The sequence below is a fragment of the Chionomys nivalis genome, chromosome 25 (genome assembly GCF_950005125.1).
Source record: "Chionomys nivalis chromosome 25, mChiNiv1.1, whole genome shotgun sequence".
NCBI classification, from domain to species: Eukaryota; Metazoa; Chordata; class Mammalia; order Rodentia; family Cricetidae; genus Chionomys; species Chionomys nivalis.
The window spans coordinates 6,674,613-6,688,694 of NC_080110.1; the positions used below are offsets into that span (position 1 = coordinate 6,674,613).

Sequence of the window (14,082 nt, forward strand, 5' to 3'; positions counted from 1 at the left end):
TATCGTCATTAATTTCATATGAGCGAAGAGTTTGGAGCTTGGATAATGGAAAACGTGCACTGAGCTAAAGCAGTTTTGAGACAGATGTGAAGTGTCTGGTGCTAGTTGGAATTAAATATATGTGAATTTCCATGAGAATAAGGCCTTGGTGTACAATCACTAATTTAATATCTTGGTCAAACAGGTAGCAAAATGATTGAGATCATAGTCAAATTCTGAGCGTGGTACTAACACATTTTGATCCTAGATAATCTCTCACTGCTTTCCTGCCTCAGAATCCCTTTATTCAGGACACAATGATAGCTGATAATATTTAGAGAAGCTAAATAACCCTTCCAAGGTCACACGGAGCATAACTTGACAACTCAGACCAGAGTTTAAGTCTGTCTGACTGGAGAGCAGGAACTTGCAGACCCTGGGTTCCTTGCCACTCCAGAGCCTCTGTTTCCATCCCCAGAGAATGACTTCAGATTGGGTCACCTTGAGGAGTTTTCTGGTTTTATAATTCTGGGAATCTTGTGTTCTGAATAGAACATGTCTGCCCTAAAATGTGTCGCCACTAAACAATGAGGAAAAGAGAAAAGTTTTCCATCATCAAATCTTGAAGATTTCAGAGATTGCCAGGAGCCTCTCTAGGAAATGAACTTGGCATCTCTGTGTACTAGTCACTGAATTACCGGAGTCCAGCTCCCGCGGGGTTCTAGTCAACAAACGCATTGCTTTGTGCCTGCAGCGTCATTAAGACACACCAGAGTTGTGATATGAGCATCAATCAGTTTCTCAAAACTGAATGGATCTGAAATTACCTCCTGATAGCAATAGCAAAGCCATTTTAATAGTCTCAACAGAGAATAATTGAGTTAAATACTTCTCTGTTGCCTAAAATAAAACTTGGCTGGGGGGGAACCCTGCCTATTTAGAAACCATTCCTCTGCCTATTTAGAAACTATTCCTCTGTTCTTTGGGGGCATTTTTCTGGTTCTCTCCCTGTTTGTGTTTATTCTGGGTCGTTTACATGAAAATTGAAACTTCATTGCTTCTTAAAATATCATACAATCTCATTTTCCGTCTTGATGGAATAAATTTCAGGTCTCCATCTAGTAACGCAACCTGCCTTCACTGGTGCCCTTGCAAAGCTAGGGGTGAAGATCAGAGCTGTTGTCTGGGACTGTTGAGTTGTGACTTAGGAATTTCACCAACTAAGTTGAGATGCGTGCATCTCACCTGCAGCTCATTTCAGTCTTAAACCCCCCGCCAAATGTTTTCTTTGCTTTTAACATGATGGTGGTCTGGCCTCAAGTCCCAATTTAATCAAGTTCTTGCCAGGGGACATACTTTAAGGACACAGATGTTCTTGAAAGTCAGTGTACAGTAACAGTATTAGGTTAAAGCATTGCAGATCAAAACTTAACCCAGTTTAATCTTTTAATTGAGGGGAAAAAAAGTTTTCTGCTGGGTAGTATATGCATGTTAGTGGAAATGAATTCCCGATGAGAAGATTACGTTTTTGAGAAGTGTTTTCTTAAGTGAGGTTCACTAACAGAGACGGCTAGGATGTGACTCCTGCCTTCACTGCATTGAGAGCTCCCTGGAGAGGAGCAATGTATAAGCACGTGATTTTCCTGTACCAGGAGAATCGTCACCTAACATGTGTCTCCACACTGCCACCAGCCTAAGGCATCCTGATAAATAAAGTTGAGGTCTCCTGAAGTCAGCTCATCAGGGCTAAGAACCATCAGCATTTGCATTCCTAGCCCAGGAGAACTGCATAGGTTAGTCCACGAGGTGGGCACTGCCCTTATCCAAGATGCTTGGGCCCCGAAGTATTCTGATTTACAGTTCTTCTCAGATTAGTTACATATGCATAATGAGATTTTGTTCCACGTGCACCTTATACACAAAGCCCAAAGATAACGCTAGGCGGTATTTTATAGCGTACTATCCTTTTTATTGTAACCCATTGCACAGAAAATTTTCCATGTGTGCCATCGTGTTGACATGCAGAATGTATCAGGGCTTGGAGTCCATGGGGCTTCATGTTTTCAGATTAGGGATGCTCAACACATTTTACTGTTGTTCATTTTCCATGTTAATAGCACAAAAGCCAATGAAAGATTAGTAACTTTTGCCAGCAATCTCCAGGTTCAAGCACATCCTAGATTTGCAGTAGGTTATAGCATGTCTTGAGTTTTAAACCAGCTAAAATGGTGGGCCCTTTATGAGCCTAAGAAATAGCTTCAGGAAGCCGGGCGGTGGTGGCGCACGCCTTTAATCCCCGCACTCGGGAGGCAGAGGCAGGCGGATCTCTGTGAGTTTGAGACCAGCCTGGTCTATAAGAGCTAGTTCCAGGACAGGCTCCAAAGCCACAGAGAAACCCTGTCTCGAAAAACCAAAAAAAAAAAAAAAAAGAAATAGCTTCAGGAACCCTAAGCAATCCATGATGTTAGCACTGGCCAGATTAAACCATCTGGGTACAGATATATCTAGTAATGTGGGATATACTCCAAGGCATTAACATAAACTAAACTTTCAACAACATTCCTATCGCTAAGCTGGTTTTCTCCCCCACACATCACTTCACCATGTCCTTTCTTGATCAGGAGAATCTGAGCAGTTTCCCCTCCCAGAGACATGGGGAGTATTTGGTATTTACAACTGGCGGATTTCTATGTCTGTCTAAACCCAGCCATCCATCTCTACGGTCTCAAGTTCATTTTTGTTTCGTTCCTGGTGTTTTATTGTGTGTATTATTTCAGTTAAAAGTCTGCCGTGATAAACTAGCACGTTAGATGGCAGTTTAATTGGCGTTATTATGCAGTATGGGATAATTTCTTTGTTTGCTCAGGTGAAACTTTTTTCCTCTTCCGAATCGTCTAAAGAGGTTTTTAACAGAGTTGGTTTTTAATAGACTGTTTTTTAAGCATGCTTGACTTTACAGAAAAGTTGCAAGAAAGGAACAAATGCTTCTTGTATACTCCTAGCTGTCTTAGCTGGGGTCACTGTTGCCGTGACGAAACACCGTGACCAAAAGCAAGTTGAGGGGGAAAGGGTTCATTTGGCTCACACTTCCAGACTGTAGTCCATCACTGAAGGAAGTCAGGACAGGAACTTAAGGAGAAGAGGAACCTGGATGCAGGAGCTGATGCAGAGCTCATGGGGGCAGGTGCCACTTACTGGCTTGCTCATCATGGCTAGCTCAGCCTGCTTTCTTATAAAACCCAGAACACCTGCCCAAGGTTGGCACTACCTACAATGGGCTGCCCCCCCATCGGTCATTAATTAAGAAAATATCTTATGGTCAGATATTATTTTCTTAATTGAAGTTTCCTCCTTTCAGATAACTCTAGCGTGTGTCAAGTTGACATCAAACTAGCCAGCCTAACTGACCCCTTGTCAACCTGTCACAGAAACACATGAAGTCATAACCTTTCCTTTCTCGTTCTTCCCCAAGATCACACATCAATATCAACATCACAACACACACATTCCACATTGGAAACGTCTTTAAAAACTCACTTTCTTTAAAATCCAAAGTCTTAAAATTCAGTCTCTCAATTGTGGGTTCCTGTAAAATTAAAAAAATAGTTAATTGCTTGCCTACTTCAAGGGGGAAGAATCAGGATGCAGCTCCAATCTGAACAAAGCAAAACCTAACTCCAAAAATGTAAACAATTCAGTATCCGATTATCTAGATTCATGATCTTCTGAGCTCTTCCAAGGGGCTTGGGTCACTTCTCTGGGTCTGCTCGCTGTAGCACACACGGCTTCTCTTCTAGACTCAGGCTGGCTCCGTTGCTGGGGCTGTTCTTGGTGGTCATCCCATGAGACTGACATCTCAAAAACAGTGGGGTCTTCTGCTATAACTAGGCTTCACTTTCACCCATGGCCCTCCTGGGCTCTCTCCAGGGGCTCCAACCCTGCTAGCTGGTGCCCCTCAGCTGCTCTCCATGACCCTTTCATGCCATCAAAACCAGCACCACCTGACTGGGTGCCAGCTTCTCTGTGCTCTCAGGAAACCCTTCCCAGATTCCACCTCAGTGATGCTGATTTCTTGAATCACAGCCCATTCTTCGGCCCCAGCAGATAAGAACCACAGATTCTTCACACCAAAGGCCCAGTAGAGTCTTTGCTTCCTTCTGAGACCTTCCCAAGCCACCAGGGTTCCACTGTCTGCACTGGTCTCAACATTCTTACCTACTGAGCTCTCAATACTCAATGACTTTTCTAGCTCCAAGTTCCAAAGTCCTTCCACGATGCTCCCTAAAACAACGTGGTCAGGTCTGTTGCAGCAGTCCCCCACTCTCCTGGTATCAGTTTGTTGTAATTAGGGTTAGTTACTGTTACAGCGATGAAGTATCGTTGTAAGCTGGGGAGGAAAGGGTTTATTTGGCTCACACTTCCACACTGTGGTCCATCACTGAAGGACGTCAGGACAGGAACTCAGGGAGAATAGGAACCTGGAGACAAGAGCTGATAGATACAGAGGCCATGGAGGGATGCTGCTTGCTGACTGACTTGTTCAGCCTGCTCTTACAGAACCCAGGACCAGCACCCCAGGGATAGCACCACCCACGATGAGCTGGGCCCTCCCCCATCAATCACTAATTAAGAAAATATGTTATGGCCGGATCTTACGGAGGCATTTTCACAATTGAGGTTCCCTCCTTTCAGATGACCCTAGCTTGTGTCAAGTTTACATAAAACCAGCCAGCACACTAACATGTGCGCATCCTCCTCCATGATCAACGAATAAGGGGACACATTGACACTGTAAATCCCGGGGTCCATAGTTGACAGCAGGCCTCACCCTTGCCGCTGTACGTCCTGTAAATCTGGACAAACTGACAATGACCTGTGCCTGCCGTTACCTTCCACAGTCGCTTCTCCACCCCAAGTGCTCTGTTAGAGCTGTTTCAGAGTGGCAGAAAAGCGGTGCAGGAATTACCGTGCTGACATACATCCCCTCTACAGCTCGTGAACTTACAGCTCCCCCTCTTGTCAAACTCCTGTGTTAGTGTGGCTCAGTCTCATACTTAGGGTCAGTCTGATGTTCAGTAGTAACTAAAGTTCACGGTTAACATTGGAACTCATCCTTCCTGGTAACCGAGTTCTACAGATAGGTAACCACGTATCTACTGTTTCTTCTTGGTTGCTCCCACGTGTTGGAAATTGTACAGCTGCTATAAATAGAAACATCTGTACCCGGGTATTTATTGCAAGATGTTTTTCTCTGGGTGCAAACTCTAAATAATGTCCTTCTTTTTCATATGTGTTTAGTGAAGAATCAGTAGAATCTGCCATTGAACGCTGACGACTTATTATGGGGTGAAAAATGCCGTTTCTGCTTTGTCTTTTGAGGTTTTGTTTAATAAAAGCCTGACATCTGAGAGGCTTGGGTACTGGGGCCTAGGGACGGTATTTCTCCTTCATAGTAGGCAAGCTGCTCACTTCCTGTATTCTGACAGATCTGCAGACGTATTACTGACTTGCAGAGAGTCGGGAAAGATTTCTCTTTAATCTCATCAGTCACTTAGTGCTGCCTTTTTAAGTCAGTGGTCGGATTCTCTGGCTAAATCCATGCTGTAAGACCCGAGTCATTTCCTAATCACAGAGCGCTGATCCGATGCCCTTTCTGCAGCGTTCCCCATAGCACAGAGCCTTCTCAGTGTCTTCCTCACATGACACCATTTAAATGCCTGGTGGCTCATGCTGCCCCTCCCCCTTGAAAGCAGGGATGGTGTGCCATGCCTGTCTCTGCAGCACCTGCTTTACTGTGATGGTCGGATACAAAGGATGCGTGCAAAGAGCCTGCTTCCCTCGCAACTCAAAACATGCTGGGCAGTGGTAGCGCATGCCTTTAGTCCCAGCACTCAGGAGGCAGAGGCAGGCAGATCTCTGTGAGTTCGAGGCCAGCCTGGTCTACAGCGCTAGTTCCAGGACAGGCTCCAAAGCTACAGAGAAACCCTGTCTTGAGAGAGAGAGAGAGAGAGAGAGAGAGAGAGAGAGAGAGAGAGAGAGAGAGAGAGAGGGAGGCAGGACGGACCTTGGAGCACTTTAAGATTTTGGAGCTCACCACAGGTCTTCCTGGATCTAGTCTCCTTAATTTGTGTCATTTGCAAACTTTTAAGCTGGAAGCACCTCTAAAGAGTGACTTTCCAAATATGTAAACTTCTGGAGAATAGGCGGTGCTTTGGTTCAAGCATTGCTATGGTCTTTGCTTTTTCCTGTGCTTTCAAAGAAACAACAGCAGAAGGAAGCTGGGAGATTTCTTTTCTTTTTCTTTTAAGATAGAATGCCTCCTTCCTTAAAAAGTACTCTGCGATGAGTTCTTCTGTCTTGCACAGATCCTTCTGGGGGAACCGTGATCTGCAGAAGGCTTTCAGGAAGACGTCTTAGGAACCAGAATGGGGAAACGTTAAAAGATCTATTTTAAAGTTCTGTTACCGAAATTTAAGGGAGGAATCCATTTTTTTTTTCATCTTGTTCTAAATTTTGATGTCAGACATTGAACCAGGGCCTCTTGAGTGCTGAGGTTTGCATTTTAGATCATTATCTTCTGATAGAATCGTGGAGCCAGGTCCCCATCTTCCTCTGAGGCCCATTGGACTCTGTGGGGAGGACTGAGCCCAAGACCTCTCACAGACTGACAGCTACCAATGAGCTACTTCCCAGCGCACTGAAAGATGGCAGGTTTCCTTCCTTTCTTTGCCTTAATCTCTACTAGTCTTAAAGTCTCTTTCTAAATATGTTGAAGTGAACATCATTGGCCACATCTGGCAACGCCTGCACTGGGGAGACTGGAGCAGGAGGATCAAAAGTTCAAAGCCATCCTGAGTGATATAGCAAGTTCAAGGCCCTGTCTCAAATAAATAAGGAGGTATCTTGGACACAAATGCATCGTTGTGTCTACCGGTCACTGATTAACCTCTTCCCTGCTGTCGGAGCCTCACCAGAGCAGCCCAGTGGGCTGGGGGAAGAGCACATCCTAAGATCCTCTGAATACCAGCACTGGCTCAAATCCACCTATGTCTGCTATGTGCCAAACACTAACTTCTCTGGTCTGATCCTCACATCTGTACCAAGAGGATGCTACATGGACCGTCTTAGAAATGAAGGAACTGAGCAGAGAGGCTAACTAGCTCCAGAGCTAGGGAGAAGCAGAAATAAGCCAGGAACCTAAGCATGTGCTCCTATGCCACTTTGGGGTTGGTTCGGTTGTTGTTGTTGAAGCATGGTCTTACTGTGTAGTTCAAGCTGGGCTCCAACTCACAAATCTCCTACCGCGGCCTCCTGTTGGTTGGGACTCTAGGCATGTGTTACTGCACCCAGATATCCTTCTGTGTTCTGTTCACAGCACTGCGAGGTCTCCCAAAAGAATGAGCTCATAAATGGATCATAAAGTTCAGGTGGACACACACACACGCTCATTCATGCATGCATGCATACACACACACACACTGCTGAAGTTCTGTTTGCAAGTAAGAGACTTAAAGACTCGACCCCACACCAGGGTGACAGCTTTGAGAGCACGAGGACCTGCGTTTCAACCCCCACCTATGTAAAAAGCCATGTGGGTGCTGCACACCTATAATCCTGGCAGTGTGAGGCAAAGGCAGAATGATCTTAGGGGGTCTCCAGCCAGCCAGTCCAGTCAATCAGTGAGCTCCAGGTCTAGTGAGAAATCCTGTTTCAAAAAGGAAGATGAGGACGATGGGACAAGGAGGAGGAGGAGGAAGAAGACAGCAAGCAATCGATGGAGTAAGACAGCTAATACACACACGTTTACACACACACCACACACAAAAATAAAAGCAAGGCGGACAGCATCTGAGGAAAGAGAGCCAAGGTTGTCAGACACGATCCACCTACACATGTGTGTATACACACACACACACGAGGGTTCAATAAATTGGCTTGTTGAGCTCAAATCATTTTTTAAAATTTTAACCAAAAAAAGTCTTTTTATTGCAAAGCAATACAAAGTCATAGTTATCAGCTTCCAAAAAAGAGAACAGAAGGAAGAAAGGAAAACAACTAATTTTACCACTCTGAAGTGGTAAACATCCCCCTGTTAACACCTCGCTCACGTGTGATCCTTCAGAGTGATTACTTAGGCACTCCTGGGCATTTCTTTTTCACTAAAAACTGGAGATGTTCTGTACCTGTTGTTTTACGGTCTATTTTAAACCACAGTTATATTTGGGGTTTAAAAAAACACGTATTTCAGTACCTCTCTGTTCTCAGTATTGCTTCTAGTGGCTGTTCCAACCCATGGTTAAAGCAATTCTCCACCCAGTTCCTTTGATTATTGTGTCCATTTTCAATGGTTTTGAAATTATCACCAGGATTCCCCAGAGTGCTAACTACTTCCCCAGATAAGTCATTAATTGAGCCAAAGGGCATTCCCATCTAGAAACTTTGCAGAACTAATGCCAAGCGGCCACCTGACAAACTCGCTACAGCTGACACACAGAAGCAGTAAGCAAGCATCCTGTGCTGTCTCTCAGGCTCCTATTCTATTGGATACCCCCTCGTGGCTGAGAGAACTAGGGACTTCAGGAGACGCCGTGCATCCTCGGTGTGCTGCCTAGTCTTACCGTTATCTATTCTGGATGTAAATCTCTTCTTTATGACTCTTATTTCATGGGAAGAATGATGTTAGCTCTCACAGTCCCTGGGAACCGCGAAAGGATTAAATAATCCTTGCTAATTGCTCTCCAGACCAAGAGCTGTAGCTAAACGCTAATGGCAGATTTTTGGAAATCACTTGTCAAGCGCTTTGATAAACTAGCTGCTTGGCGTTAACGCGGGATGCTTCGCGAATGGGGTGACATCGGGCGCAGCCCTGACAGGGACGTTCAGCCACACTGATCAACTGCATTTTGAGAGCAGTCGCTCCTCAAATGTGGGCCCCAGACCTGCAGCGTCAGCTGCACCTGGAAATGTGTTAGCATTGCAAATGCACAGCCCCACCCCCACCCCACCTTCCCCAGCCTCTGGGAGTGGGCCCAATAAATAAGTCATTTACCAGGTAGAATTCAGATACCCTCCATAGGTGGAGAGCCACTGCCTTGGTCCCCTGGGCCTTCCACCGAGGATCCCGTGTAGGTCAGCTGTTCTGGGTAGATGTCTTGTGTCCTTGTGTCTGGAGATGGGCCAGGCTTAGAACAAAGAGGATATCACTTTGGGCCTTGCTCGATTTGGGCAGGATTTCATGAGCTCTGTAGCAGTTCACCCTCCCAACAAGGAGATGTGTTTGGAGTGGTCACGACTCATTGCTCATGTCACATGGTCTTGGCTAGGGTCTCTGTTCCCTCAGCCTCTCTGCCAGAGTTCTCAGGACCACAAAAGCTCCCTGTGAAGTCACCTGGCCACATGCTCAGCCAAATGAGATACTCGTAAGTGACGCTCAAGAGCCCAAACTATGTTTAAGGAAACACAGAGGGATGAATTCCAGTCATCACCCCGCCTAAGAAGCCCCTCCTACTTCTCTTGGTGCCTGCACCAGAAGCCAGGGTACAGTGGCAGAAAGGAAGACTAAGCCCTTCCCTCGTTGAGGCTGAAAAATCGCCTATCGCTGCAGCTCTCTCCACCCTGAGGAGCTCTCCTGATAGCCCCACCCACTTCACATTGGCCCAAGCTTAGGGTACCCATGGCTTTCTCCGTGACAGGGCTTAAAGATTCTCTATGACCCAGTTTCATGTGTTTGACACCCTTCGGCTTCAGTAACCAGAAGAGAACCCTATGAAGTGACTATATAGTATCTATGCATGACTTGGAAAAGAATGCCAACTCCACAGGGGTAAACATACTGTCTACTAGTGGTCACAGAGAAAAGAGTCAAGATGCTTTGGGCTGGGGAAGGGGTCCTGTAGGCTCTGGGGAAGCAAAGCTCTTGAAATTCCAGGCATGAACACAAGGGGGGGAGGGGTAAACAAAGAGAAAGCTTCTATCAGCATGGGAGGCCCAAGAAGACTTTCCCCAGAAAGCAATCTTGGCACCTATTACCCTGTAAAACCCATTACAGGGTTAGAGTTCATTTTGAATAACTATTTATGCCTTACCCACTCCCACCCCCCGCAACCTAGCTAGTTTTGCTGTATAAATGATCAAGATTCTGCCTCCCATCGTTTCTAATCATCTGAAAGTCAGTGAAAGCTACCAAACATTACTCTTCAGCCTTACTTAGATGTACTTGAGGAAACTGGGTATCATCACTAAGCTTTGTAACTAAAGGAGAATGGTAGATGGCAAAATAGTAGGACTCGGGACCCAAAGTCTAGTTAGAGTGTTCTCTTCCCCAGCTTGTGCTTCAGATACGCTGAGAGCAACCGGGGTGTTGTGAGAAAGGAGGTTGTGGGCTGGGGAGGTGGCTCATAGGGTGCGTGCTTGCTATCCAGGCATGAGGACCTGAGTTTGGCTCCCCAGCACCACCTAAAAGCCAGGTGTGGCAGTGCATATCTGTAACCCCAGCACTGGAGGGGCAGAGGTAGACTACTGTGGAAGCTCACTGCTCAACCAGTCCAGCCAAAGCAATGAGCTATAGGTTCCGTGGGCGACCTGTCTCCAAATAATAATAGTAAGAAGAAATACAAGGGCAGCAGAGAGGGACACCTGATGCTGATGCTTGGCTTCCTCCCACACACAAATGGGTGAGTGCACCTGGCTGTCACACACACACACACACACAAAAGAGGAAGGCAGGGAGGAAGGAAGAGATGGAGGGAGGAGGAAGACTGGCTAGCTGAAGCACTCTTTTGCCTCTTTTTGATGCTCTTGCTAAGAGACAGATGATTCTTACTAGGTACACAAGCCTCACTCTCATCGAACCTGACAGCTCACCACTGAACTGCCCCCAACCCCATCATGAGCCGCTCTGTACTCACACACACTCAGGAAAAGCATGCTCTGAGATCAGTGAGTCCATGCACTCGGAAAAGGTATTCCTTTTGATTCCCAGTTAAGAAATGAAAGACAGCTGCTGATCCCAGGAGGCTGAGGGAGGAGGATTAGGAATTCAGGGCTAGCCTTAGCTACGCAGATGAGCTACTGAAAGAGAAAGAGATGGGGGGGTGAGGGCAGCTAGTGGGCAGTCTGCGTGGATACATGCTTTGCATCCACCAACTGCAGAAATGTTTGCAGCAAGTATTGCAGCTGTGCTGGGTGCACTTTATTCCCTCCATTGACCCATAAGTACAAAATAACAATGACATATATTGTTTTCATTATACTAGGTATTGTAAGTAAGTGGTGATTTAAGATACTGAGAACATGTGCATAGCTTACTGCAATTTATGCCTTGGGAATCCAGATTCTGGCATTAGTCATTCTCAGACCACGGCCCCACAATGCTGTTGGGGGGAGACTGTTTGTTCATCCTGGTCACCCAGAACCTAAATAATCATGCAGAAACTACATTATTTAAATCACTGCTTGGCCTATTAGCTCTAACTTCTTATTGGCTAGCTTTTACATCTAAATTTAAGCCATCTCCATTAATCTATTGCCACGTGGCAGTGGTTTACCAGCAAAGGTTCAGCATGTCTGTCTCTGGAGGCTGCTCCATGGCTTCTCTCTGACTTTGCCTCTTTTCTCACAGCATTCAGTTTAGTTTTCCCCACCTAACTCTGCTCTAACCTATCAACAGGCCAAGGCAGTTACTTTACTAACCAATGGTATTCACATCATACAGAGGGGAATCCCACATCACCTCCCCTTTTCTGTTTACATAAAAAGGAAGGTTTTAACTTTAACATAGTAAAATTACATAAAATGAAACAGGTATCAAGCAAGAATTACAGTTATAATATTTGTATCTACTTTATCTTTTATCATAAGGAAAACTATAAATTCTTCAACTCCATCAAAGACTCCAGAAAGACATATTACCTAAGTAAGCAGGAAGTGCATTATAAGGAACTTACAAAACTCTAGAATTGACAGAGACATCTCGCTATCTGGACAGTCATCTAAAGTTCTTCTATATCATTGGAGCATCTGTCTTTAGCCTATAGGCCCATTGTATCCACCAGATTTTTACATGAAGCATGAAATTTCAAAGATAGTTCCACCTATATTAGCAGTTTGTCAGTCAGTTTCTTCTGTGTTCTACAGAATATCTGCAGACTCTTTTATGAAGAAGGAACCTTGAACAGTCTTACCTTTCGGCAAGTTCAGCAGTCATTTCTCTTCGGGTCCTGCATTTTCAGTTTATATAGCATACCATCAAACAGTCCAGGCAAGGGCAGTTTCTTGCCCAAATGGCTAGCAAACTCCATAAGAAGCCTCTTTGATGCCCATCTTCGTCTTAAAGTAGATTGATGCTGCCAGGAGCAGATGTGTCTCACTGTCACAAAAAGTCCTAAATTCTTAAACATTTTAAATGCCATATTCTGTAGTCTTTGAAAGATCTCAGTACCTATATAACTGAAATATATAGCTATATATCTAGAAAACCTAACATTATTACAAGCTTAACTATTATATATAACTCTCTAGTAACCTATATTTAATTATACATTACATTTTTAAATGAGCTGTACAAAGACAATACCTTAATCAAGAGCAGAAATATACATATAACAAAATTGACCTTAAATTTGTATCAATAAAGCAAGATCCATACCAATGCAAATCTCTATAGTATATCCCCTTTTAAATATAAACAAACATTTATAAGCTCTATTTGGAAATTTGGGTGTAGTTTTTTAGACTAATTCCTGCTCATTGGGGGCACTGTTAATCAGGTCTTTCATGGTGTATCCTGTGTGCTAGGTTCATCTCAGCAGTTGGGCGAAGTAATTTTGGGGGGAATGTTTCAGGGGATCTTGGTGCATCAAACCATATTAGTCCGGAAGCAATCCACAGGTTCTCATCCTCTGTGGAAACAAAAGAAGAACCTCTTTTTCCAAAGCAGCATATCCTTAGACTCAAATTCTAAAGTCAAGATACCTTTACATTAGTTTAGCTTAGCAGCCTATACAGTGAAATGTCTCTCTGTTCTTAGCTCCTTCACAGTCAAAAAATTCAAAGAAAACACAATATACATAATCCATACTCTCTTTGCATATTCCATCTTTACGTAACTTTTTCTTTTTTACTTCTTTTAATCTATGATTGTCTGTACTCTGTCCCTTTAAAGACTTTACCTTTTTTAAATACCATTTACTTCTTTTTATAACTGTCTATATTCTTTTTCTTCTCTCTCCCAAGCCTGCGTACACTTATCCAACACTGTGACCCATATAGAGGTCTTTTATGTCTGAATCTGTTCTGCTGTGTATCTGTAATTCTTTACTGTCCAGGAGTGTGTCTTAAAACCTTAAGCGGCAGCATTACTAGAGTATGTATGGCCCTGCCTGTTTGCTCTGCACAGTCCAACATGGTGGAAGACCGTTCATCACCTCTGCAAGCCGGGCATATTGCTCCAGTTCCAAGTATGCAGTGGGTCTATATCAAGCCATTAAGCAGTTGGAGCACACTGCTTACAAACCCCGTTTAAATGTTCGATAGTCAGACCTCATCAGAGTTTGCTCTGGCAGCAGACCAGAAAGCTGCAGCCGTTTCAAAACAGTATGGCGGTTTTTTTCTACCGCTGAGTCAGGAAAACCTCTCTTAAAGGAGCTTCAGCACACTGCCTGCAAAATGCTGGCTACCAAGAAGCCATGCTTAACTCTTTTTATGTGTCTAGAATTCCTTTTTAAGCTTTCTGAGGTTTTTAAATGGATTTTAGTTGGTCACGTGGGTGGCAGATGAAGGCAGACACTTAAGAGAAATCCCACACTAGCTCAGAATTGGGTATAATAGAGGGTTATTTATTTAGGGGGTAGACTCACAGATTACAGTCCTCTGCTCGAATGGGAAACAGCAACCAAATCCCGCAGCCGGAAGAGAGGCCAGATGTATGCTTTATATCAGCATATATAGAATAAGAGGCTGGGTAACTTAAAGGCTACTGGCTGTAGGAATTCCTACAGCACAATGCTGAGGGACAATTCTACTTATTTTCAGAGCATGCTTTAAGGCTGAAGTCAAAGCAGCAGAGATGACTTCTGACCTGGCACCAAACAGTTCTTATTTTAT

At 44.5% G+C, this 14,082-nt stretch overlaps 1 protein-coding gene across 8 annotated transcripts in view; it reads left to right on the forward strand.

Annotated features, from left to right (window-relative positions):
* Window positions 1-14,082, forward strand: part of Anks1b (ankyrin repeat and sterile alpha motif domain containing 1B) — an 866,240-nt gene that overhangs the window by 819,073 nt on the left and 33,085 nt on the right. The window lies entirely within an intron of this gene.